The sequence below is a fragment of the Humulus lupulus genome, chromosome 4, assembly GCF_963169125.1.
Source record: "Humulus lupulus chromosome 4, drHumLupu1.1, whole genome shotgun sequence".
NCBI lineage: Eukaryota > Viridiplantae > Streptophyta > Magnoliopsida > Rosales > Cannabaceae > Humulus > Humulus lupulus.
In genome coordinates this window covers 94,118,135-94,122,668 of record NC_084796.1, presented here as the reverse complement: position 1 = coordinate 94,122,668, position 4,534 = coordinate 94,118,135, and positions in this window count along the sequence as shown.

The window sequence follows — 4,534 nt, the reverse complement described above, 5'->3', positions numbered from 1 at the left end:
CTCTTTGTACAATCAAGGGTTTCTAACATGAATCGCCCATTAAATCTCACTGGATCTTGGTCTCAGGATTATCTTTCTTACAAATGACCTAACGCTCAAACCTCTTATGTTATGCATTCACCGTTAACTTAATGTTCCATGTATACCGGCCATGTTCCCATTCTTTCACCTCCCACGAGGCACAAACCATCATCCCTTCAGTATATAACTGGGCGTGTCTCAGCCTTTGATGCACCGCTTACAGTTTCATGTCTTAACAAAAATAGGTCCTTCATGTTACCCCTCCGAATCCATCCATTACATGAAGATTCCTATATCACAGAGTGCTAACCAATCCTCATTCTGTCTCCCGAAAATTTGGTACAAAATTGTCCATTCAGTCTAACTTTAAGTTTTTTTTTCTGTCATTCTAATCTCTGGTGTAGCTGCCTTCAAAAATACCTATGTAACAGATGACATGTCAACCGGTCTCATTGTACATCTTATCCCTCAGGTGTTCTTCAGTTACTTCTTTATGGCTTCTTCTTGAACTTCTTCATACTTGATCCTTTTTCCTTCATGTAGCGTGACCTTGAATACCCTTGAAGAAACGAAGCTGATACCTTCTAGAACCTTACCTGTGACCTTGCTGCTTCAGTCTTCGTATCATCAATGTAGTAGTCATCCGCATTATGCTTCTAACTGGGAAGTAGATCAACACATCTCTAACGAACCTGAATGTGCATCATCCATATTGTTCCTGTACTCTCTGCTCGTTGAACTTACCTGTTTTGTTGAAGCTTAAGTCAGTTAAGAACCTTTACTGATAATCCATCACACCCCACTTGGTATAAGTAATAATTCCCGAAATGCCTCTTTCCTTGATCCTCAGCTGGTAATAACTAGATCAAAGATCAATTTCTCAAGACATTGTCCTGTCTTGTAACCGAGCATTTTAATTATTTATCCTTAATAGGCCATGACAACAATTCCCATGATATGATGCTCCGTATAATCTATCCCTAAATCAAATACTTCTTCAACTGAACTAGCAATTCTTTCTGCCAAACCAATACCATTTTTCATAATGTCCCTGATACTGAATCTATCCATAGCCCAGTCCTGAAGCGTACCCAACCACTCCTTGCATATCCATCTGAATCCCTACTGACCAGATCAGTTTCCCTTCAGTCCAATTAAAATACTTCAAGTGATATCCCCTACAATCCAGGGTTGTCCCTTATCTAACAAATCAGCTCCCGCTCAGGCTCATGTCAAGGCTCTTACATAACAAACTCAATCACTTTCACTACGAACCCCTTTATTACTTGTATTCCAATTCTTCTTTCAGAAGTTTCTAATTCATCCCCAACAAACACTAATATCTCAAACCCCTTGTACAATAGCCCTGAGACATAAACTTTATATCTGAATCTCTCCTGGAAGATATGCAACATCAAACTCTTTTCAGCTCGTTATATAACCAAGAACGAGAACTATCACGTCAATTGGTCACCTCCGAGGAACTAGCCCCGGGCTTCGAATGTAACAAGGCGTTCCTGCCTTCCATTCTCTAATCTTGGGCCATCCGCCCTAACGTATGAAACCATTCCATGTAGAAAAATGTGCACTCACATGGTGTCTTCCCAGTTGGCATCTCCTACTTCTGATGAATACCAAATAACTTCACTAGGTCTCATTACTGTCTTGACAGCTATCCTGTAAACTAAACCCCTTCCTGTCAAAACCAGGAGCCATAGAACTGTCAAGGGTCCTTCTATTCCGATTACCAATCGTCTGCCCTTACTAACTCCAACAAATGGGAGTACCGTCATCTGCATTACTTGCCCTACGGCATTCACGCTCAGTATCTCATTCCTTATATCTTAAATAACATGGCCCTCCCTGCTGCGAAGCACAAATGAAAATCTCACACACTGGTGCGACCCTGATGCTCTTGGCCATTCCAGAGTTTGGTCCTTAAATGGGACATCCTTTCTGACTACATCCGCTTGTATCAACTTCCAAAATGGATTGACCAACCCACAAAACATATTGACATGCATTGTCGTTGCCTTACCATTCTAAACCAAGCTCATAAACTTATTAGTCTCCGCAGCTCAGACTACGTCTTTATAACCTCTTTATTAAATCACTGCCTGAATTCCTCTCAACCCGTTATGACAACCTTTTAGGTATAAGTACCACTTTTAGGCATCCTTCTGCCACAACTACTCAGCGCAACCACTATGTCACAACCTATCATCTTCATGTAATCAAGGATGGGATTAGCTATGCCCATCCACTTATCAATTCTTAGGCAAATTCAAACCTTCCTCAAAACCAGAGGATAATGCCTTCTAAGCCTTCCATATAGTACTCTTATCTGTCTATACCTTCAAATTAAACCAACACTGGTAACCCCATTATCAAGATATACAAAGCAGCTATTTCCCCAGAAAAGTCCACTGTTCACCCATCTAGTCTCCTCTATAAGACCTCACAACTTACTCACATACTAGCAAACATCTGCTGTGACCTTCAGGGGTAGATGGAGGATTCCAACCCTAACTATCATCTGCAACCCCCACTATAACAATACCAGGTCCACTTAACCATTCTGAACACAAACAATCTGAATTCATCCGCCATCACTCACTAAACCCCTCAGCTTTGATGTTCATATCCAGACCCATCCCACAGGCAAGTCCAAACAACCACAATAATCATGCACACATAAAGCATAATAAACACCAATCTACAATACTATACATTTAGTTATCAAATTTTGTTGCTACCAGGTACATTCACACTTACCATGCTTTCCATATACCAATAAACATGTATAACATATAAGTTCAATTTAAACAATTCACCACATACAATCAGTATACAAACCATTATCCAAATATTCATCCACATGCAATAGCAATGCTAATCAGCACGCCTCAATTTCATCACACAACAATCAAGGGTCAGGCCCTATCAATATCTCATGCTCCTTATCAATCAAACAACATAATACATTCATATTTTCATTCAAGCATTTAAGCATATAATCTCTTATATTCAATTATGAAACCTTGAGTCGAGCTTGTCTTTAGTGGTGAGTGTACATGTCCAGCCAGTCTTCAGGAACCGTTAAACCTAGACTGCTCTGATACCAAGTTGTAACGCTCTGGATAACCAAGACTATTACACTGTGTGTTTAAAATAGTATAATACTTGCTAACCAAGTCATTTAAATAAAAATGTGAACTTACAACCATAAACAGGTTAGGTTTACAAGATTTTGGTCATAAGCAGATAATTTTCATTAAAATAAATGTTTAGTACATGGGATCCCAAAACATGGTTTAGAAGACATATTTACAAAATTTCCAAGTGTTATAAATAAACAAAGCCACTCTAATGGAAAAATACAAATTTTAGGTTTTCGTCCCTGCACAATCCCTCGACCGTGGCGGTCGAGCAGCTAACAATGTACACTTCGCCTCTAGAGCTCTCCAACCCATGGTTGATTCATTTTACCATTAGCTTTACCTGCACCGCATAGCCCCCTAGAGCCGAGGCCCAGCAAGAAAACTATGACATCATAGAACAATCAATATCGATAACCAAATAATTCACAAAGCATAACCAAATATTCAGCAGTCCACAACGTTCACATAACCAGCGATAATAATTGATAATCAACAATTTTTTAACCAGGTATTCAACATGCCATAATCATAAGATTAACAACAGTAAACATATCATACAATATCCAGGGTCGACGCCCTTAGGCTGCACCCTCTGTTTATCCCACTGACTCCGGCTCACTTAGGCCGAGCTCAGTGATTATATAATTAACCTCAGCTACCAATAACCGAGTCGCGTCCTATGCGCAAATATTAATTTTGGCACTCTTAGGCCGTTTATCTCATGCTCACATGGCCTAATACCATCATACCACATTGCATACAAGTATAGAGAACCCTTAGTCCCAACATAGCCACACAACCGAGTGTAGTTTTCTTACCTTTTATTTCGAGTGGAAAAGGTGAACTGATTCTATGCACGGTCCTTAACTTCGAGCCTTGGCGATAAACCTAGTCACAAGGGCCATTCATATCCATCAACTTCCAATCAGAAATAAAATACCTAGGGAACAAAAGCTAGCCTCCAAGATCTCAATTTCTACTAAACCGGGTAATAGAAATTGTCTCGAGCCCCTAGGTTCGAACCCCCGAGTCCTAACAACACTTGAATTACTTGCAACACCAAACTACCCAGGCGGGTCGCGACTTGGCTCCGCAAGTCGCGACTTGCCCCAAGTCAGAGAGCAATCTCCCAAGCCAAAGGGGAGGCAGATTGCAACTTGGCCTAGCAAGTCGCGGCTCGCCCCCAAGTTAGAGAGCACCCCAGGCCAGAAGGGCCACATGCATCGCGGCGCGCCCCTCTCGACCCAGAAAATTCTGGGTTTTCCTCCTCCTTCTTCCAAGCCAAGAACACCTACTTAAGCCCATAATTTTCCCCATCTTTTCCCCCAAAATTAACACTAAACCATCCATAA